This window comes from Lepidochelys kempii, chromosome 8, assembly GCF_965140285.1.
Source record: "Lepidochelys kempii isolate rLepKem1 chromosome 8, rLepKem1.hap1, whole genome shotgun sequence".
Taxonomy (NCBI): Eukaryota; Metazoa; Chordata; order Testudines; family Cheloniidae; genus Lepidochelys; species Lepidochelys kempii.
Genome location: NC_136387.1, coordinates 19,193,330 through 19,216,839, shown reverse-complemented (window position 1 = coordinate 19,216,839; position 23,510 = coordinate 19,193,330). Strand labels below are relative to the sequence as shown.

The 23,510-nt window shown below is 39.9% G+C and overlaps 1 protein-coding gene across 5 annotated transcripts in view; it reads left to right on the top strand.

Moving 5' to 3' along the window:
- Nucleotides 1–23,510, top strand: part of JAKMIP2 (janus kinase and microtubule interacting protein 2) — a 107,787-nt gene that overhangs the window by 15,225 nt on the left and 69,052 nt on the right. For 2 of the 5 annotated variants that reach the window (XM_073355759.1, XM_073355760.1), the window contains exon 2: nucleotides 10,471–10,659. The exons of 2 other annotated variants lie outside the window; for them this stretch is intronic. The gene's annotated coding sequence lies outside the window, so the exon portion shown is untranslated. Of the gene's footprint in view, nucleotides 1–8,567; nucleotides 8,596–10,470; nucleotides 10,660–23,510 lie in introns of those variants that run through there. One more of the 5 variants, XM_073355761.2, reaches the window with a different exon arrangement.

Genomic DNA, 23,510 nt, shown 5'->3' with positions numbered 1-23,510 from the left:
CAAGAAGGTTCCACTGTAATAGACTATAGATCAACGAGCATCAGAAATACTTATCTAATTGCCTGTCTAACTTAAGAATTTCTAATGCATTCATCACCAGAGTGGTTAAGGTGCTGAATTACCCTAAGCAATACTCCTCCTGGAAGTTTGTACCTTTTGCAGGATTAATCAGAAAATGGAGTTACAGTTTCATGTGTATAGTATTTTGTGTATCTAGAAATAATTTTCTGCTTCTGAAATATTAGGACTGGCTAATTCCAAATCTGTGTAGATTTACCATTGTGTTACACAGGAAAATACAACAGCAAAAATTAGCAGTGCACCATTGATCTAATTTCCATTAGGAAATACTTTCACTCTGATTTTCCCGCTAACATCCTTTTTTCCAGTGCAGAAACAGAAGAAAAGCTTAAACCTTTAATGGAAAAAAAATATAGTCACCAAGTGTTTAATGAGAAAATCGAGTCTTTGGTGCCCACTGCTTGCATTTCTGCTCTATTGTCCCTTGGTTCAGACATCAGTGCAATTACTGAGCTGTTCTCTCCCATTCTCCTGCCCTTCTTTGCTTTGTTACCTTGTCACATAGAAACGTTAGAAGGAGGAAGAATTAAAACAAATTATTTTCCTTAAAATGTTGAGTGCCTTCAAATATACTTATCAGGAAAGAATATGCACATCATGCAGAATTGTATTGTGTCATGTTATATCTTTCACTGTTGAAGAAAAGGATTAATACCTTCAGTGAGTTAATACCCTCTAAATACTCTGGAGTAGGGACTGACAATCATGCTGAACTGTGAGATGTGTTTTGTGCTGTTGATATTATATTCCTTCACACAGAAGAGCTGAAACTGGCCTCCTCCTCAATAAATCCTCTGACTCCATCAGAATCTATTTTTCCCCCCTTAGGCCTCACAGTATCAAGCACATTGGTTTAAAAAACTAGTAAGATCATGTACACATTACCCTTGTCCATCACTGGAAGGAGAAAATCAGTATTTGCATAAACACCGCACAATCCCATACCAGCCCGAACCTGGAGAAATCTCTGGAATCCAAATGTAGCAAGGCCACCTCAATAACTTTCCCTGAAAACAGGACATTCAAGATAGGACAGTCATCACTGGCAAGGCTGAGCATGACCCTGAGCATTTTTGAGCAGTATTTGCTGTTTGCCATCATGATGTAAGGCACAACAGTCCATGTTATTAAATGAGCCCAGCATCCTCCAGCTCATTTTGATCATCAACAAAGGATGATGTACATCTTACAGGTGGCTGGGTCAAGTGCGACTCAAAACCTCAGGAAGCAAAAGTGGGGAAGATTAGTCATTTCCATTTCCTCCTTTTAGCTCCTGCCATTTCCTCCTTTTAGCTCTGACAGTGTTCCTAGGGAATTGACACGTTCAGCCCAAATCTAAGAAATATGTTAATGTGTCTTCACAACAAAATCCACTCAACTTTGTTCGGGTCCTGTGTTTCCTTGAGCCCACGTGATGCCATCTGGCATTCACTGTGACTTTTACCCAACCATAAGACCCTGCCAAAGAAAACTAGATCCAAAATCTAAATAACAGGAATTTAGAATAGAACTGGTTGGAAATTTTCAGATGGGAATTTTCAGCAGGAAAATAGAGATTTCAGAAATTTAAACATTTGGTGGGTATGTACTGATAAGTCAAAATTTTGATGAAAATATCATCAAAGTGTTCTGTTCTGATAAGGTCAAAGTGCTTCATTTAGACTCTAGTGTTATGACTTTTAATATATATTATATTAGCCAAAATGCTAAAGTCAAAATGAAGTGCTTCACCCTTATCAAAAATGAAACCTTTGGTTAAGTACATTTTAATATATAGGAAACAAAAATCTGGGGAAATTTCTTTTTTGTGGGAAATTTCTACTTTTTGTTCTGATTTGGGACCAAAAAGGAAATTTAAAAATGTAGGCATTTCCTATAGAATGGAAATTCTGTTTTGACTAGCTCTAATTTTGAGGCCCCTGAGCAACATTCTTTATAAAGGTTTATTTTTGCAAACAGTGTTTTCAAAAGCTCAGTTTAAGAAAAGGCCTTAACAAAGAACACTAACATCAGCCTGTGAAAGAGGGCGAAAAGGGGGAAAGGTTGGTCTCTCAGTGTTAGTCATCTGGTGAACACGTGATGTTGACCAGAAGTGCATACTTATGGGGTCAGACCCAGTGGTGTCACAGTATTAGGGCCAATACTAAGGGTAGGTGCTGTACTCTTAAAGGCTGAGAAAGTAATACCTTGAATTTACATAACCTTATCTGAGGATCTCACCTCATCTTACAAAGGAATGTACTATAATATTTTCCCTGTTACAGTGGGGACACAGAGAAGTGGCCCAAGCACACACAGTGAGCCATTGGCAGAGTTGAGAATAGAATACAAGTCTATTGATTGCCAGCCTCTTTGCTCTTACTACTAGAGATGTTACCAAATGTTAAACTGCAGTGCTTTTTGCTCCCTCTCTGATAACCATACATATGGAAGTGAATTTACTTTTAACATATAGCGTAATGCGTCCTTGTTTCCTAGCCCAACCTTTCTATGCCCAAATCTAGCCTGAGTCATTACTGAGCACATGGTGGCCTCTCTTTAGTATTGTAGTCACTGCACTGCCAGCATCAGGATGGCTTTAATCCAAAAGGCACTATCATATATAAAAGAGCATGTGGTTCTTTTTTCTGTTTCATGTTTAGAGACACAAAAAGCCACAAAGGCAACTAACCTTCTCGTCTTCTCTCGGGCAACTGGGTGCACTTTCTGGTCAACAAGACCATTTCTCTTGTGTTCTTCTGTGAACAAGCAGCTCTCTCGGAGACACCAGTGAAAGGGCATTTATTTGCTGTCAAGTCATTTATTCATTATGTGCATGTCTGAGACACATTAATGACTGCGAGATATGCCAAGGAAGAGCAGTTAATGGCCAGTGGAGCGATTTATTTTTGTTCTGTGTGTGTGCAGATGTGTTTTTAAAACACCACATGCCACTGAGAGCCCTGGGTGCAGGATACATGCTCGTCAAAAGGGCCATATATTTTCTTTTGAGTCTGAAGAGAAGGAGACATGAAGAAGGTATTTACTGGCAAACTGAGTCCAGTTATCCATTTCATGTCTGTGGGAGAGCTACATATAAGCTGTCCAACAAGAGTGCTTTGTTGGCTAACCTAGACAGTTTTTTCCCACAAAAAGGCATTTTTATAGTTTCAGGTGAAGGTTGTAGCCATTTAAATGGAGCCCAACAAAGGGACAATCACTAGCCAATCCAAGCCATTCACATTGGGTGTATATATATGATTCAAAAAAAGAAAAATCTATAGCCCCTGATTACCACCTCCTGCCAATCCCTCCCCCTCCTCTGATGTCCCCGTGCACAGGAGAAAGACAAGAATGTCAAGCAATGGCCATTCTAAACACTGAACTTGTAAAGAGCTGCCACAAATGGCCTAGGAAGTGTCGGGCAGACCAAATCTTAAGAAAATGTAGGGCACAACCATCCAACGGCAAGTAAACAGAATGAATGGTCCAGTTTCCATCTTTTCCATCTCCATTACTTTTGACTGGGTGACAAAGTAGCAGTAATCCTGTTCAACAGAGTGTATGAAGAACGACCCAGCCAATGCCATGAAAACATCCAGAATAGTGAAGGGGGAACACAAAGGGTTAGGTGAACCTTTTTGAACCTAGTAAGAAAAAAATCACAACCTCCACTTCTATTTCTACCATCTCATCACTGTAGATCACTGATGGCATCTTAGCACCATATGTAGTGGGCCCCCAGAGATCCTAGCTGTTGCGTAGCTGCCCCGCTGCACAGTCTGAGGACCCACAGATCTCCATTTTGTCACAGATATTTTTAGTAAAAGTCAGGGACAGGTCACAGCTTCCGTACATTTTCTTTATTGCTGGAGACTGCTCCCTGACTTTTACTAAAAATATCTGTGACAAAATCTTAGCCTTATTTATGAGTCATAGTTACCCTTTGTAAAATGGGAAGAGCAGCAGGCAAGCAAAGAATGTATGTGCTTGTTATTTCAGTATTAAAACTGAGAGGAAAAGATCAAAGGACAGCAAGGTCAAAATTACAACTATGTCTTCGTCACCTTCATAGCTGATGGAAGAATGGGAAAATGTATTTGTGAACCATCTATTTGACAACTCAAGGGGAAAATGTGTCAAATTATTCGCTGGATGCTATTCAAAAATCTATAGAACTGGCTGAAGAGTGGAAAATGTATTCATGATAATGTATTCAAAGAAAAATGCCAAATTAATTGTCTACATTATTTTGAATTAATAATTCAACCTTCTCTAGCCAATTTCAATGTTGTTGATTGTTGTATTTTATTTTTCATGAACAGAACGTTTTGCTATGAGATTGGTTATGTATGTGTTAAACTGCCCTCTAGTGGGTGAAATCAGAACTGCTCAACTGTCTGTCACAATGCTCTTTACTGTGATCAGCTAATGAAAATTCCCCATTAGGTCATAGCGTAGGGGACTGGGGAGCTTATCTTTGGCTCGAGAGTTCTACCCCTGCTGCTGCTGCCCTGAAGTTCTGAGTGGTCAAGCTGGACTGCATGGTGACAACTGTGAAATGCATATGGATTTGTAACATTTCACCAAAGGTTGAAGTTGATCCAGAAGCAACTCAAATTGGTTAGGACTTTGGGATTAGATCCATGTCCTTGAAATAAGTGTCAGAAACAGAAGAGGCAGAAGGGGATGTCAAGAAGGTTCTAAACCTGACACTGGAACTTGCTGTGATATCATCTAAATCATGTAGAGGCGTCAGGTAGGTCCTTCTTTTCACGTTAGTTCCAAATGCCATGACAGTATCAGATTTAAGGGAGTCACAGTTCAGCTACTGTCATTTTAGAAGAATACTTTTGTCTTTGTTTACATTTAAGTCAGTTGAATGAACACGTACAGGTAGCAACTCAATTTCACCAGATGTTACAGTCAGATGGCATGTTCCAATTCCTCTCTTTTTTGGTATAGTGAATTCTACAGCTACATTCTTGAAATAATAAATTCAAGCAGAAATGAACTGGTAAAAAATGAAAGCACCTGAACCAGGAATCTGTTAAGCCTCCTGGGCTTATTTGGGTCTCGTCAGTTGCATGGAGTGAAACATTGCTCATTGCCAGCAAACTAAAGAAATTTAACACACATTCGAAACAGAAGCAAAGCCAACAGTTAACATTTGCTAATGGTGTAGATGCTACTTGGTAAGTGCACATACTACCCACATTGTCTGGATAATAGAAGTGAACTCGATTTTCAATCTAAATTCATGCAACCCCATCTTTAATTTTGTTTTCTACAAATTCTACCATCATTTATACCAAGTAACTCCATGGACTTCAGAAGAGAGACTCTGGTCTTATACTGGTGTAACTGAGATCAGAACCTGGACCTTAATAAGTTAATTAATACAGGGATCATGAAGGATTCCTCCTATATACAGTATTGTGTAATTGGGCCAGGTTTATTTTGAACTGGGCCTTTCCCTGAAGAATCAGGTATCATCTACTGCTAAGGACAGGACACTGACTTGACGGACCAAAATTACAACCCAGCTAGGATCTATGGTATCGCCTATTACAAGAGTAATGGCTTAAAACTAAAGATTGGGCTGACAGTGGTCTTAACTACATGTTTTGATAACTGAATCTACAGACTAAATCCTCAGCTGTTGTGAACTGGTGTAGCTTCGTTGAAGTCTATTGATTTATACCAGCTGAGGAGCTGCCCATGCATCTTTAGAAATGTGCAAAGAATAAGTAGAGACTCCCTGGAGCCATGGGGGAAAAATCCTACTTTTTGAGGGGTGCAGCATTAGATGATACTTCAGTGACTCAAATATCTCGTCAATGGTAAAAACACTACAAGAGCAGATATTTTGCCATGAAAAATAATATTCATCAGAGTGTCTTCTACTCATCTTTTCCCTACATGCCCCAGCTTTGTTTCTTCAACAGTATAGACCATTACTGGAACAATTCTGTGTGTGTCACTATCAGTCTTACATATTTGCACCCATATCGCAGAGTCAAACTGATGGGAAAAATATCACCTGAAGTTGTCTGTGACAGTCCTGAGACTGGTATCTGGGATCAGCATGAAACTTCACCATTGAATATGAGTTGGGTGCACAAGTAGCTTGAGACTTACTGTTGTTCAGTTCAGTGGACTATGCCTAGCCGTTAGCATTACCTGCATCCCACTTTTACCTGTGCTGGAAAGAAACTACCTTGCACACCTTGCTACATACCAAGGAAGGGTGATCAGGCATAAGGTCTGAGAGGAACATTTCCCCGCAATAGTACTTAGCCTTCCTTTTCTAGTTACAGAGAGTAGCTCTGATCATGAACAATACATGAGCCCTCTGAGTTCTATTATAAAATAATTGGTATTGTTATTTTCAGGGAGCAGTGAGATAATCAATGATAATTATTTGCCACACTGAAATGCAAAAATGTTCTATTTATTGAGCAATGTTTAAAACAAAGTACTTGAGATATCTTCATGTGATCTGTGTAGGATGAGTCCTTGAAAGCCAGGGACTCATCCCATATGGATGTTATTCTCTCTGTTTGTAAGAGTTTACCCTGGTGTCTTTTGAGAATACAACGACTTTGTAGCATTCTGTTACTGCTTGTGAGCGACCGTCCACTTGAGAGGTGGTTGCTGGAGCTTGTGAAGGACTTTGATATGTCTTCTAAAATCAAACTACTACCCGAGTGTTCAGGTAACTATCCAAAATAATGCAGCATATTGCTGAATACAATATCTATGTTGAATACTATACACATATATACACACACCCCTTTATTTAAATGTAAACACTTTATAAATGTCAAGATGATTTATCATCATTGTCGTAAATACATTTACAATGATTAACTCAAATGGATGAACAGAGCCCCCAGCATAGGATGTATGGCAAAGGTCAGGTCTCAAATGGAGGGAAGTCCACAAAATTTCCTTCTAAGCTGATGACATCTCAGTAGAGTAATATATATATACAGGGGTGAGATTTATTAGCTGTCTGTCCTCTGTCGTAGGATACTTTAGTATTGTACCTTAGTGGGTCACAGAGTCAAGACACAATTGTAGTCCTTTCATATGATCTTGAATTCACGGTCCTTCTGTATTTTCTCTGGTCTGATTTCCAATATCTTGTAATCCAAACCATGCCTCCATTTTGGCAGCATTCATAAGCACCTCTACAGTGTCTGTCATTAGATAAAATCTGGATAGGTGCTGGTCTGCCCTGGGCATTTTCTCTTGGTTGGGATCAGTTTAATGACAGTGGAGTTGATGCATTGGCTTTTTTATTTATTTTTTTTCTCATCACCTGCCCTTTCCATTGCCTGCAAGGATAATGTGCTATTAAAATACAAAGGCTAGAAGAAAAACAGCGAGGGCAGAAACCGATTTCACACCTGGTTAATACTGGAGCAATTCCCGATGATTCACCAATGTAAGTGAGATTACAAATCAGCCCTAAACTGCAAAAACTGGATTATTGCTTGTTTGTTTAATCTGGATTTCAACAGAATTAATTTACTGAAAACCATATTGGTTGGCGATTCCTTGTATAAAACTGTGTTATAAACTGAAGGTTGCATGAATCTTTAGTGCTTGTGATTAACTGCATGGAATGTGCTTTTAAGCGCCTTTTGCAACACGAGTAATAAATCATTAAACAACTAGGAAGGAACGATTTTGGGGGTTCACTTTAAATGCAGTGCCATGTTCCAGCTGCAGAGAATGCCGTCTGTGTTACAGAATGTAGAGATTGGTGCCGTTATTTGTGTTCCACAAATACATGTATGTCACAGACACAAGCAGAATCAATGGGAGATAGGTGCCTAAATATCTTTGAGGATCTGAGAGTTGGGCATTTTACTATAGTGGTGTCCAGCAAATGTGTATATGGCCACATCCTGTTCTCCTCGTTCCTGAAAAACTCAGGAGTTCTGCCTGATTCAGGACTGCAGGAGTCTTCTGTTTATATTTCACTTCTCTAATGCCATCTCTCCAACGAGCCTTCTTAGCTCAGACCCCAAGTTCCTTTCCTATCTGAACCTGAGGAAGAATTTGTATTTTGGGAGAAGAATAAGCAGTCCAGATTTGGAGCTCTCCATTTTCTTCATAACCTGGGATTCAGTAGAGAAATTATTACTCGAATTAGCAAATTGCCTTTTTAAAATCTTTGTACATTGATGAGATATTTCCCTTTGTATTTGATAACAGAGAAAACACCTATTTGGCCGGGCTTCTTCATCACTTCCTCTAGCTGTCTCTGGGTTTTGTTTTTCTCACTCCGAACTGTTCCTGTTTGTATCCAAACTTAGCTGTCAAAACATGTTTGTGGTTACATGCATCTTCTATGACTGAGCTCCGATGCAGTCAAATTGCAGAAATCTGAATGCTACTGAATAGAGAGCAGAGATGTAATGCAAAGAGATGATTCTCGAAGGTTAGGTGGCTTGTGGGTACCAATGTGCTTTCAGCATACACCACTCACAAAAAAGAAACAAGCACTTGATATATAGTGAGGTGAGTATGTTTAGTTTAAATTAAAATGCACTTGTGCTAAATGATGTTTTTTAGTGGCACTCCACTGAGAAAGGAAATTAAGATGGGTTATAGTGAGTTTGTCAAGTGCTCGTTAGGACTGCTGAAATATATAGACTCAATCTGGGGAGCTGTAATTTCTCAGGCTCTCTACCCACCATTCACTGTGGTATTTTGGGCACCATTCAAAGAACAAGAAGAACATTAATGAATTAACTGACTCATTCCTCAAGGTGATAGGCAGTATAGTTGACTGATATTCTGTGATTGAATGCTATTGTATTAGTCTTCCCCAGATCCCCAGGTTGGTGCAGTAAGCAACACTGTATATTCACTTAGTCTAGGAGAAAGACTGTTCCCACACAACCCACCCCTGCCCCCACTGAAGTCAATGGCAACATTTCCATGCACCAGTAAATGTACAGAATCAAGTGCCTAATCTAAAAGGTTCAAGTTGCCTCATGACATTTCCGGTGGAGATTTTAAACCACTCTTTGACAGCCCAGTGAGCAACTATTAGACTGGACAAATCTATAGCAGAGAAGGAAAGTTGAACCCTTCATTTTTACAATGGCTTAGTGCCAGGTTATTTTGCCCCGCTTTTTCTATGACTTTGATATACTGGGAATCTTTCATGTTCAGTGGCCTTCAAACTAGGCAGCCATTGCATAATTAAGGACACCTTTTCTGCCTGTTTTAGAAAGAGTGCTTTACATCTTTCCCCCGTAATGAGGCCTGCAGGGAGATAAATTCAAGACAGATTAAATGACTGTATGATGGGTCCAGTAGAGACTAATGCTTTATCCTTTACAAATACAAATAATGTGCATTTCAGCAATCTTATAAATGGATTGGGAGTTTCTGGGGCTAACAGGGGGATCTCTCTTTCCATCATCTCTGAATGTTCTTATCTGGATCAATTAAAATGCTTTACTAATATACATTTTGGGCAGGTTTTAAGATCTTTGTGGCATGGACCTTATCTTTCTATTTGCTCTGACGTACACACCTAGGAAGATATATAAATCAATTATTATCGGAACCTCCTTGAATGTTTGGGAATTGGTGGGGCGTGGGGTTGGAATTCAAACCTGGAACTGAATCCAAATGTCACAGCTTCAGGGTGCTTAATATGTGGATCTGAATTCTTCAGCCCAAGCTACTCTCTCTATATATTGGGCTAGACTCATCCATGTCCCCTTTGCATTGCACTGGCAAATAGAGCTGAAAGGAAATTGTTTTCCTATCCCATGAAAAATTTTGAGATTTTGAAAAATTTTCCCATCTTGAATTGGGACGAAAAGTCAAAATCTTAAAAACAAAATCACAAACTGAAAATATGGGGCACCTTTTTTTTGGGCGGGGGGAGATCAAATGAAACAGAATGCTTTGATTTTGACCATTTATTTTTTTAACTGAAACTACTTTCAATTTTGAAATAGAGAAATCATTTCAAATTGGAAAACTGACATGTTTCATTTAGACAACATTGAAATGAATCATAGTGACAATTTCAAAACTTTTATTCTTTTCAAATTTTTTTCCAGGTCAGAAATTAGTTGAAACTGAGCCTTTCCCATGGAAAGTTTTGGTTTTGTCTAGTCGGCATTTTCTGATTAAAAAAATACTTTTGTCTAAAAATTCCCAGCCAGCTCTACTGGTGACTGTAATCCCAGTTTGACTTTCTGGATGAATCACGTTTGTGGCTGCTTTGTGGCGCCAGAGTATCACAAACCAGCTGGAGCATCCAGCCCATTGTTTGGAGGTGGCCTGACGGGGTTGCTTTGGTGGGGTGACTAGTGCTCAGGGCGTGGACTGCTCCTGCTGACTGACTCCTGAACATTGCTTTTATCTCAGATGCCATGGTGGTGGAATTCTGGAAAGGAGGATTAACGGGCCAGAAAAGTGGCCAAATATTCAAGACAGGACTTGGTCACATGCAGAAAAGAATCTCCTCTTACCCCAGAACCAACAACAAGAAAAAATAAAGCCAACAAAATATTGACACATAGGATTTTGAACAAGGAACCTAAACGAATCTCACTGGTTTGTTTGATGTTTTGAGTCATCTATATTAATGTTCTAGAGCAGTGATCTTCAGACTTCAGTGGCATTACCCAAAAGAGCCACAGAAGGGCAAATTCATTGTTTCATTTGCTACAGTACTATTAATATTTAAGCAGTATGACAGGGGAAATATTTAGTTTCTATACAGCTATATCTATATATTATTCTCCCTGCAAATAAGTTAATAACTTAGTGCAAGTTGATAACTTAATTGATTAATAACATAGTAAAAGCATCCTGATTGGTTAAAGCTTAGATTGGTTAATAATGAAATCACACAGTGTTTTAGTATCATGTGCCACAAAGAGCTGCAGAGACACATTAAAGAGCCACTTGGGGCCCACGAGCCACAGTCCGAGTATCACTGCTCTAGAGCATCAGATTATTATTATTTCATATGTGCTTCATTACTGAGTTTGGGAGAAAATCTTTGGTCTGAAACCCAGTTACATTAGCATACACAGATGGATCAGAGTAGTAATCCAGGAAAGCTTACCTGGATCTGCCTTCACAATGATTACTGCTCCTGAATGCCCCACTCTTGACCTTATTCCTTGAGCACTGTCCACTCCCCAATTCCCTATCCTTCCTCTTTCAACCCTTTCCCCATTTCCCAAAGCAGTCTAAGCATGTTTTAGCCATGAATGGTAACAGCGGATCATATCAGACAAAAATGCAATAGCACACCAGGAATGAAACTTAGAGTTGTCTAAAATCCAGAATTTACTATATGCAGTCCAGGATTAAAGGTGAAAACATCTCCAGTGATTAAGGTCTCTCATTTTGCAATGCCTTGCAGTATTTGGCATGTAGGAGCTTGTCCTTCTAATGGTGTACAGACTTCATTACTAGTTCTGTGACAGATTTTAAGATATTGCACCTTAAAAAATAAGTCATGGGAGTTAGGCACTTAGGAACTTTTGCAAATCCTACTTGGTGCCAATCTGCAGCTTTCGGTGAAACTCTGGCCCTGAATTCCCTAGATTGTAGCTATAAAGGACTGCTATCCTCCGGAGCCCAGGCACAGAAAGGGATGCATCGTACACACTGAATAGTGAATGCTTTAATGGATGATAATATGCACTGATGAGAAAAAGGATATTTCAAGCAATGATTTGTTTAAAGAAAAATATTATATTTGGGATTTTCAAAGATGCCTAAGGAAGTTTGGTGCCCAGATCAATCCCACTGAATTATCGGGGGGAGGGGGGAAATCCAGTAACTGGAGGTTGATATACAGTATTCGTCTTTTTGGCTCAAATTCTGTTAAAAGTCTAGACGATGAGAGAGTCACAGGACAGTTGACTTCTTAGTATGTGTACATGGCTATTGTGAGCATTTATTTATCATTTTTTAAAAGCTCCACTGGGTTTTTTGCAGTTTAGTTTGACATTAACGTGGATGTTCTCATGGTTTTTCTGTTTACCTGAAATGGAGCAAAAAAATGGAGCTTGGTTTTTTACTTTATTCAGCACTTTTGCAAGTGCTATTTATGAGCAGAGACTTATTGATTGACTATATTGAGTCTCAACAAATCAACCTAGTAGCATTCAGAGTTAAATTTAGCTGATCAGACGCTTTGCTTTACCCTAAGGAAAGGATTATTGTTTGCAGTTACATATTATAGGGCTCTCAATTCAGCCTCCAATTTTGTGGGCACAGTCAGTCAGTCACATATCTAAAACTGATTATTTGTTCCTGCAGTTGCACATATGTGCTAAAAAGGGGCCATATTTAAAAATCAGGCCCGTTGTCCTTTTAAAGAAAGAGTTCTTTAGTGAGTCAACTAGTTTTTGGAGATAGCTCTGAGCTAAAAAACCTCAGATCTGAACAACCACAAACAACAACGCTGGAGCTGAACCCAAAATCTTGCAATTGACTCCTAACACCATAATGGGCCAGACTCTGGACCTGAATATTACTCAGACTTTGAGATTTCCTAAATCCATATCCAAGTTGGGCTCCAGTCTATGGCTTGCACCTGTCTTCTTTAGTACAGTCATATGGGTCACTTACAACTCTAAAAACTAGTGTTTTCTGAAAACGCCCTGAAACACACAGGTCCGCTCTTGCCTGCAGCTGTTCCACATCAGAGTTTTCTCTGGATTATATTGCGATCTCTTTAGAGTCAGAGCTGAAAAAAAATTTCTAACAAAAAATTTCACCAGCTCTACTTAACAGTGAGAAATACCTCACTCGTTGAATAGTGTCATTGGAATAATATACTTAGGGAAGCTGGCCCTCTATGATTGAATGAACATATTTCTATAAACATGCCACTGGTTTATACTGTTCTTCCTTGGAATAGTCTTTGTTAGCTGCATCTCTCTCTCTCTCACGTGAGAGCAGGGACCAGTGCTAGCTGCACAGAGTTCTGCTTTGTCAGCACAAGACCCTGCTTCGGCGCACATCAGGGCTTTCATAGCTCTCTGCAGCCTGACGTTTTGGAGAGCCAATTAAAGAAGATAATGAGGTGCGCTGGCTTTGGAGGAAATTGCTGTGCAGAGGTGTTAACTGGCAGCAAGTGGCTGGGAGAGAGAAGATATGGGTGATAAGATGACAATAAACGTGTATGCGTGACTGGAGGGCTCCCTTCATTTATCCGCAAAGCTAAAACCTCCTATAAAGGTTGAAGTGCTCTATGTGTAAGCTTGCTTGCTTTAAAAACACTTGGATACCCAAGTCTGTGTCCTCGTGTTCCCATTGCAAGGTATAAATGGGATTAAATACTGAGGGCTGAAGCTAAAATCTCCCCCCTAGACAACCACAAATTGGCATGGTTTCATCTCCCACTAAGGCACTGAGCAGGAATCTTTTCCTAGGCTCAGGTGTCAGATCCCACAGGAGAAACTGGGTGTGGAGGGGGAGGATGGGGTGTAGGCATCGCTTTCTCCCATCTTCTATTTGATACTGAGTCCCCTCATGAAACAAGACTCAGAGCCATCAGGAAATCATAATTCAGTCACCAGATCCTCACCTAACGTGTTACTGGGATTACAAGTCCCTGAGGTGCTTATATGTTATATCCTTATTTTCTTTGTTGCTTCATTCTTTGCACATGGGAAATTAATTTTATTCAGACAGCATGATTTTAAAATGGAAATCAGTGATACGCCTCTGTTGTTCTGAGTCAGGCCTCTGCAGGAGTAGTTTCAACTGGTTATATGCAGAGTATTCGGCAGTGGAAGGGAGAACAACAGGTACATGGAAAAAAAACATGCAGTAGCTTGTTTTAGGCCTGGACACTTCTTAAAGATTCTTGAAACTATTTTGATCAATGGTGGTAGATTTGGGGGAAAGGAGGCAGCAAAGTGTCTTCATATGAAATCATTTAAAGAAAAATAGCAAGTACTTCCCACCAGCCAAAAATTGGTGACAGCTAAGGCTACATTTTTTAAAAATAAACCCTTAATTTATGCCTGAGATATTTGTGTGTGTGTGTCTGTTTCTGTGTCTGCATGTATGCATCTGCACACACAGGTAAGTACAAAACCAGTCACTCATAACTTTCTGTGAGTTATAAGCACACAACCGTATGCGCCAAATGCAAGTGCAGTAACTTCTTAGCACCTGCACACAGATAATTTTGCATGCAAAAATCAATATCTGTTTTTAAAAATGGACCTTGCATTTGAGCTGTGCAAAAAAGCTAGCACACTGTGCAAACGACAAAATAGCGTCAATGGTTTTCTTTACCATACTTTATTTTTATTAGAATAGGACAAGAAAAAAGAAGGAATGGGCAGAGGCAAGAAGGGTCTGTGCAAAAGTGGTAGAAGAAAATGATGACCACAGATCTTTTTCTTGAACAAGGCCCCAAACAATTTACATCATACAGACATAGGCTTTATCAGTCACATGTACAAACTAGAGCATGCTGCCCTGTGGCTGTTGGATTAGTGAGTCTCATGCATCTTCATGCTCAACTAGACTTTATCCACAAAGAGTTTAACGTGATCACATTTCTCTTGTGCCCATACTGTTTTCAAAGCGGGAGCATGGAGGCATTTCCCATGACCTGTTTTATTTGTAATAAAATAAAATAAAATAAAAATAAAATAAAAGGGAAGCCAATCTCAAGCACCTAATAAAGACCTTCCCCACAGGGGCAGCACAGAAGGAACTATCCAGACCCTGGGTTGCCAAATTAATATTCACTGTTGTAATATCAGTTGTTATATACTAACAGGAGATGACAGGCCAGTAACTAGAGTGCTTAATACAGTTGCTAAACAGAAGGCATTGCATGGGTGAGCCACTATGGGCTGGCAGAAAAGGAATCCTTCACATGTGCATAGGTTCCCATGAAGTTAACTGGGGTCCTGTGCATCCCTTTTCTCAGGGGACTGAGACAAGGGGTCTGATACTTACAGATCCACTGTTCACTAAGATCCACATTTCTCACTAAGGAATGGATCCTGAACAGCATCTTCAGTGCATTTAGTGTGATGAGACTTTCGTGCAGAAGACACTCACAGTCTTTCTTCCTACTTCTGGGCTCAATTAACTTTTTTTTTTAATTAGAGAAGGGAAAATAAGCTTTGTCAATTGCAATGTTAATCACACTCACTTAGCTCAGCTGCAGCCCCTTCTTGCTGTATCTTAAGTTAGGGAGGTGCACAGAGTCTTGTGCTGCCATCATGTTGGTTTGGATTTTTATTTTATTTTTGCTGAGTTTTTAATACACTTGCTATTTGACAGCTTGGCAGCTTTGGTGACTGAGCATCCTCTGTTTATTCAGAGACCAGGCAAGGAAGTACCTGCTTCCCCTACTGTACTTCCTGCTGGAGAAACCACAGGTTAAAAGGATAGTTCAGTAACCATGACCCATTCAGTCCCCAGTCTGCCTATGCATACTGCTAAGAAGGGAGTCTAATTAATGACAACAGCAGTGATGTTTGTCATGTGGGCACCTATCCACTAAAGACACAATTGAAATGCTTTCACCTAGGCCACTAAACAAGCCGAACTCGGGCTGGATCTGAGCCTAGAGGAGAAGGCCTCTACTGACATTTATCCTGAAGCCATCTGTCCTGGGACATTATCTTGTGACAGTAGCCAGTGGCAGATATGGGGGGGCCCAAGGTATATTACTCAGCAAGTTGCCTCTTGCATCCTCCTTTGGTCACTTGTCTGTAATTGTCCTGTGCAGGCAGAAATGTCCCAAAGTAGCAATATTCAGAAACCGCCCATGCCTCATTGTGCTTCTGGTTCACACAGTCAGAATTTAGCTCTTAGTTAGTGGTCATACAGCAGGCCTCCTTGTACATCAGCACAAAGGTGCTCTGCTTCATTTCATATGTGCTGAGTGAGCATACAGGACAAAAACAACGAGGAGTCCAGTGGCACCTTAAAGACTAACAGATTTTGTTTTTGTGGATACATACTAACACAGCTACGCGTCTGATACTTGGCATACAGGACAGTATTTCATATCAACGAGCCACTCAGACCTCTCCCAAAATGCAATTAGATGGGTTTTCCTGGAAAAGAAACATCCTGCTTAACAGATGGTAATTCAAAATGGAGCAATAATGCTACAGTGACCTCCGGATACCGATGGAAGCCACGAACACAGAAAGGGGTGATCAGAGTCGGTTTTCAGAATGAGGTAAAGATTCAATTGTATTTTACTCAAAACAAAACCATAGCCTCCCTCTAGCTCCCCCATCCAGAGCATGCATTGAAATCCTAAGTGTTTTAGGGCCATATCATCTCCTATGCAGGCTGGGGGATAGGGTACAACACAGGGTACAGGAAGTGAGTTGCCTTCGTATTCTACCTTTTCAAGGCCGTGGATTGTCTCCCCACATAAGGCTGGCCCTCAAACCAGCAGAGTCCACTGAGGTCTATGAGGAATCTGTAGAGGCTCTGGCTCTGCACTAGCATCCAGCTCCTTGCCTGCCAGGGAGCAGTGCAGGATTCAAATAGCAGTGAGAAAAAGCATACAAGTTATGAGGAGAAGATCATCACTAATTGAGTCACTAACGTCCCACAGAGTGAGGTACAAGATGTGGAAAGGCCCTCACATCTCCATGCAAATAAGGAGAACAATTGCCTGCAGAGGATCTTCTGAGGTCTGAGAGCGGAGAGCCAATGCCACACAAGTGGCGTTCTCCCATTTCATTCCCTTCATTAGGGTTTGCCAGTTTTTCATCCTCTCCCAAATTGGGGTGATATGCCCCTTATTCTCTCAAATGTACAAAACTCACTTGTTTTAAAACACTATAAGTAGGCGCAGCCAAGATGGCACAACCAACAGCAACTGACTATAACAACTCACCCATCACAAATTATCACTGAGGATAGAACTCAGGATTTTAGCAGCACAGTACAGACTCTACCACTTAAGCTAAGGGAGTAATTCCGTGATCTAGCAGCAGTAGTAGGCATTTTTTCTGTATGTGCACCAGTCAGCACATTACAAAAACAACAAAGAGCTAAAGTTGGAAAGCCACAGTAAAAAATAATAGAATAGAGCAATTGCCAAATAGAAGAAGAAAAAAGTAAAGAATAAAAATAGGAAGGAAAATAACTAAGGTGGGCGATATCTGTAGAAAGGGAAGAGAACAGAAAATTACAGGAGGCTGGAGAGAAGCTGGCAGTAGATTTGCTCAGCCAGTCATATTTCTCTTTTACATTTAATGCTGAAGATTACAATGTACTTTCATCCAGGCACGTCCTTTTTTATGGCTCACTCTGCTCTGGGAGGTGGCACAGCACTGTCTGCACACTCAGTGCTTGTCATACTGTGGGACTAATATTTTCCTCAAACCTCTGGAAACGTGAATAAAAATAAATTTCCCCTGCCTGTTTGTATTATGCAGCGGAATGTGAATTGATCCAAGAAAAGTCTGAGACTTTTACTACACTAGCAATTCTAATTAACTGTAAGTGCAGCCATGATCTCTCACCGATAAATTCACCACACCTTGTAGCAGTGTGTTAATATGTCTCATAATAAGCACGGCAAATGCTGCAGGGAATTCATTTCCATTTCCAGGGATGCTAGTGTCACCACAGATCCAGGACTTGCTTTTAGTCTAGCACTTTATGGGTAAATTCTGTGTTAAAACAGAATCATGCTGCTTGCTGTTGTGTCCAAACTGAATTTATCATGGTTTGAGGAATGGGCTTAATCCTGTAATTTTGGACTGAAATGTCCACACAGGATTTTTGGAAGCACACAAATATTTCTATTTTGCTGAGCCGAAATTTCTCATGTCTCCAGAGGGCTCCTGGAGTAATTCCCACTGATTACTGTGACACACACTTGTAGAGGGCACAGCTGATCTATAGCAACTTTCAGTGCTACTGCATGCTCCTGGCTGCAGTAGAAGTTATTGTTATTAGTCAGTTTCCTTAGAGGAATTTGGCAGACCCTTCAATTGCTGGAGATGCTACATCTATTTAAATCAATGAAATGTTGGTGAGGGTCCCACACTGAAGGGAGCGTAGTGAAGATTTTTTAACTCCCTTTATTTTATTTGTATAACGGCAACATTGTAGTGTGAGAGGTACATTACAGTCAGGGCTATAGACTCAATGTTCTTTAGGCGCCTAACTCCCTTTGAGAGTCTGGAGCTAAATCCCTTCCCCAACAAGCTTAAAACCAAGGGTCTGATATTGCGTGTTGCTGTGCACCCTCAATTCCCATTGGCTTATTTGGAGTTGAGGGCACTTAGCATTTTTCAGGAGGTACTCAGCAATGGGGGGGATTCGGCCCCAAACACCTTCTTCCCCAACTACAGACTGCTGAGAAAGCACTTCTCAATAATTCAGTTGGCACTGTGTCAAGCCCCCTCACCCATAATTCAGCACAACACATTCCAATGCACGAGGTGCTCTGTTCTTTCCTCGCTGCAGAAAGGGGTCAGCAAGGAAGCCTGGGAGAAGCAAGAATTTGGAAATCCTGCTCCTGGAGTTTTTCAGGATATTGGCATGTAATTCAAGTTTAAGGCAGTCAGAGCATTACAACAGAGAGCTGAAAATTCACAGTTCCCTTCCCCCACTCCCACGCAGACAAGAATAGGCCAGTTTGACAGGTAAAAGAACAGCTTCCAAATGAAAGAGTTGACTAATCCTCTTTAGTTACGCTGGGTGCCAAAGGAGTCACTGTAAGGCAGCTATTCCACACAAACAGACACACAACATAAATTACACTTCTAATGAACTCTTAATCAAACCTCTTCAATGCACTTATAAGTTTGCTCAAGCTAATTCACAAAGCAGGCAATAGTGCCTAGGGGAAGCCATTTGGAATTGCAAATTACAAAAACGACTTTAGATTCTCGATGGTAGACTGGCCACCTTACTGAGGGAATGCATAATATATTCCCTTCTGTTGTGGAAAGCTGCCCCCGTACCAGTACAAAGCCTCTATGATAGGTAACTACAGAGCATGGTCACTTTGGCCTTTGGAGTCTGATAGCAAGGGGATAATTTCAGGAAGAAGTGGGCAACATGAAATTGTGGCAGCTTATGTGAATGCTTTTCACTTTACAGTAGTTGCCTGATTTTGAAGGCACAGCAATGCACAAATGCTAATTGCTCAGGCTTGCTTGACAAGGTACTGTAGGCGCTGTATGATTATTCTAATTTAAACAACAAATTGATTGTTTCTGTGTAGCTTAATCTGAACAGCAGCTATTCAGACGCATATTGAATTATTATCTTGTGTATAAATAGACAAAGAACCTGATCTAAACGGTATTAAAGCCAATAGAAAATTCCCCTTGACTTTAATGGACTTTGGATAAGTACCATAATGAATAGGGCTGTCAAGCGATTAAAAAAAATTATTAATTAAAAACCTTAATCGCGATTAATCGTGCTGTTAAACAATAATAGAATACCATTTATTTAAATATTTTTGGACGTTTTCTACATTTTCAAATATATTGATTTCAATTACAAAACAAAGTGTACAGTGCTCACTTTATATTTATTTTTGATTACAAATATTTGCCTGTGAAAAAACAAAAGAAATAGTATATTTCAATTCATGTAATATAAGTACTGTAGTGCAGTCTCTCTATAATGAAAGTTGAACTTACAAATGTAAAATTATGTACAAAAAATAACTGCCCTCAAAAATAAAACAATGTAAAACTTTAGAACCTACACGTCCACTCAGTCCTACTTCAGCCAATCGCTCAGATAAATAAGTTTGGTTACATTTGCAGGAGATAATGCTGCCCGCTTCTTGTTTACAGTGTCACTTGAAAGTGAGAACAGGTGTTCGCAGGGCACTGTTGTAATCAGCTTTGCAAGATATTTACATGCCAGATGCGCTAAAGATTCATATGTCCCTTCATGCTTCAACCACCATTCCAGGGGACACACGTCCATCCTGATGCCGGGTTCTGCTCAATAACGATCCAAAGCAGAGCGGACTCAAGCATGTTCATTTTCTGCATCTGAGTCAGATGCCACCAGCAGAAGGTTGATTTTCTTTTTTGGTGATTCGGGTTCTGTAGTTTCCGCATCTGAGTGTTGTTCTTTTAAGACTTCTGAAAGCATGCTCCACACCTCATCCCTCTCAGATTTTGGATGGCACTACAGATTCTTAAACCTTGGGTCGAGTGCTGTAGCTATTTTTAGAAATCTCACATTGGTACTTTCTTTGCATTTTGTGAAATCGGGAGTGACGGTGTTTGTAAATCAAACACGTGCTGGGTCATCATCCAAGACTGCTATAACATGAAATATATGGCAGAATGTGGGTAAAACAGAGCAGGGGACATACAATTCTCCCCCAAGGAGTTCAGTCACAAATTTAATTAATGCACTATTTTTTTAATGAACATCAGCATGGAAGCATGTCCTCTGGAATGGTGGTCGAAGTATGAAGGGGCATATGAATGTTTAGCATATCTGGCACGTAAATACCTTGCAGCTCTGGCTACAAAAGGGCCATACAAACGCCTGTTCTCACTTTCAGGTGACATTGTAAATAAGAAGCAGGCAGCAGTATCTCCCATAAATGTAAAGAAACTTGTTTGTCTTCGCAATAGGCTGAACAAGAAGTAGGACTCAGTGGACTTGTAGGCTCTAAAATTTTACTTTTTTTTGTTGTTGTTTTTGAGTGCAGTTATGAAACAAAAAAATCTACATTTGTCAGTTACACTTTCACGATAGAGCTTGCACTACAGTACTTGTATGAGATGAACTGCAAAATACTATTTCTTTTATCATTTTTACAGTGCAAATATTTGTAATAAAAATAATATAAAGTGAGCACCGTGCACTTTGTATTCTGTGTTGTAATAGAAATCAATATATTTGAAAATGTAGAAAAACATCCAGAACTATTTAATACATTTCAACGGGTATTCTATTGTTTAACAGTGCGATTAATCGTGATTAATTTTTTTAAACTGAGTTAATCGCATGAGTTAACTGCGATTAATTGACAGCCCTAATAATGAACCAAACTGCTCTCAATTACCAGTGTAAATCTAGAGTCACTTTATTGAAGTCACTGGCCACTCTGCATCCTTCAAACTGCTAAACATAGAAGGGATGATTTCCTGGGACATACACAAGGTCAGCCTCACAACATTTCCCAGCCCCTGCCCTTGGAGATCCAGCGGGATCTAATCCTTGAGTTCTATTTCAAGGTTACTTGCTGAGTAACTTTGTGCAAGTCACTTAACCACTGAGTCCCTCACTTTCCCCTCTGTCAAATGAGTACTCAACCCATGTAAATCTTTAGTTATGGAACCTGAAATCTAACAGAACTCACGTGGTTTAGGGTTTCATTACAAGGTTCACAGTACTTCTGAAGGAATCAAGACCTGATTTTGAGCAATGTGAAACCGATTTATGATTTTTCATGATTCCAGTATGAAATCAGGTTAAAAACAACTCTGCAGTTTCAACTAGTTTTCCCTTCAAAGCAGAACACAGCAGGATGAAACTGAAGATCAGGTTTGCAAAAACTCCAGTGAACCAACCTCACTGAGTTTCATGTGGCTCTCACAATCATATTTACCCACCTCTCCGTGATTAAATAGTGCTCGCAAAGAGCTCTGAGATCCTACGAAGGAAGGCATGATAGAAATACAAATCTGTGGCCAGCTAAGACATTACAGCCCAGATTCATAAAGATACTTAGGTGCCTAATTCCCATTGAGTTCAATGCACCTAAATACCTTGTGCATGTGGACTGTTTTTTTGTCACTGTGCTGCACACCAGTACCACTCAGAAGTTCACAGAGGGGATAGACCTCAGAGCCACCTGCTTCAAAAGCACAGAAGAATCTACTATAAATAGTATAGGACCTATGGCTCAAACTGGATTAGTTTTAATTCTATTCTGTAATGGCCAGTAGTGAACATATACACTAGTAATTATTCACAGTACTTTTATAATTGGGGCTCAATCCTGCTCCCTTAAAGCTCAATGACTGAATTGACTCTAGTTTGAAATGCAATTGGGCTGTACATCTAAATAGTAAAGCTGGCATATGAGTCCTTGAAATATCTTACAGCTGATTATTTTTATTTGCATTGTACTGAATAGTCTAAGCTACTGAGAAAATATTTACTTGCATCTTAACTCCCGTTCTTTGTGTCTCTCTATAAGTCTCTGAAATTATAGCCCATTTTTTTGGTGCAAGAAACTGAAATTTCATTTGATTGCATGAGAATTCAAAACCTAAATTTTTTTCACTAAAGATAACAAGCTACATTGCCTTTGTTGGTGCTATTAATATACACATCTATTGAAAAGAATATGTATTATTGCTCCTTTTATTTGGAGAAACTTATATTTATGTCTAGCTAACGGATGTTCTCTCCTAAACAATAGCCAGCTGCATTGTTGAAGCATGACCTTGTAGATAAAGGTGATTACAAGTAACAAAATACAGGAGCTTTAATAAAAAGTAATGGCCAGATGTTTCTGTAGGAGGGGAAACTGCTCAGGGTGACAGATTTATAATCAAATTTATCAAGAATTGTGAGTCGTATTACTAAAATTGCCATTCACCCAGTATCCTGAATAAAAACCGGTGTCTATTACTGCTCCTGTTTTTACTGTATTCCTAAAATATTGCTGTTTAGCTAATGGAGACTCATTACTGGTGGAAGCAATGCTTCAGCAATGTAATGGTTCAGCTGGCTTTTGTTAACCCACCTATGTTAACCCACTGCTAAAATGTAATATTTTCAGTCTTTGCTAGATGTTAAAAGGTATTTATTCAGGAAATTAAATAAGCAGTTTAATGAATGAGGTGCTGGGGAGGGAATGTGAGTATGCTGTAGAAAACACACCCGTACACATGCGGCCATATGATAAAAGGTCCTCAGTTCCCATTTAGGCATCAAAATAAGGACCAGGTCTTCAAAAGTGCACTGGCAATTGTTTTTGGTGCCTGACAGGGAGCTGAGGACTTTTGAAAATTCTGGGCTTATTGTCAGGTTTCAGAGTAACAGCCGTGTTAGTCTGTCTTTGCAAAAAGAAAAGGAGTACTTGTGGCACCTTAGAGACTAACCAATTTATTTGAGCATGAGCTTTCATGAGCTACAGAAAGCTCATGCTCAAATAAATTGGTTAGTCTCTAAGGTGCCACAAGTACTCCTTTTCTTTTTGGGCTTATTGTGAGGACATGGGACAAACAGGTCGTACACCAAACAACCATCTTACAGTCACAAATAAATTGGTTAGTCTCTAAGGTGCCACAAGTCCTCCTTTTCTTTTTGAGAATACAGACTAACATGGCGGCTACTCTGAAACAGTGACAACAGCAACACTGCTCCATGGATCAGCTGTCAGACCAGAGGAGGGAGTCAGTCACCCCTAACCGTACCTAGAAATTGACCTT